Raw genomic sequence first — 515 nt, 5'->3', positions numbered from 1 at the left:
CTACAGCTGTGATCCCAAGGAATGATGGGATTGTAGTTTCCATAGTCTGGGCGATAGCATAGTATGGATCTTCTGGTTATAGATATCATTCTTGTTCAACATTTATTTTATTTACTACATTTAATGCTACATTTTTGTAATATTTTTTAACCTCCCTTTCTCTCTCTTTCTGTATGTGATTTATAAAATGGCTATAAAGTTTCTTTCCAGGAGCTAAAATAGTAAAAACGATTTTAACGTCTATTATTATTTATTTGGCTAAAGCCATAATATGTCTTAATGCGTCGTATTTAGCAAGTTAATTACAAAATATGTGATCTCATCTCCTCTGTCACTCAGTTATAATTGTAAACTGGCAGACCATATTTTCAAAACCTGTTTATTGGAAAATTTAAACTACAGATCCCACAATGTATTACTGACGCAAGCTGTCCATATGTTTGCCTGCTTGAACAGTCCCACACGTTCGCCACATTTTGCAATATGAGGTATCTTTAAGTATAAGTAATACGCAT

This window comes from Puntigrus tetrazona, chromosome 13 (assembly GCF_018831695.1).
Source record: "Puntigrus tetrazona isolate hp1 chromosome 13, ASM1883169v1, whole genome shotgun sequence".
Taxonomy (NCBI): domain Eukaryota; kingdom Metazoa; phylum Chordata; class Actinopteri; order Cypriniformes; family Cyprinidae; genus Puntigrus; species Puntigrus tetrazona.
This window is presented reverse-complemented; position numbering follows the sequence as displayed.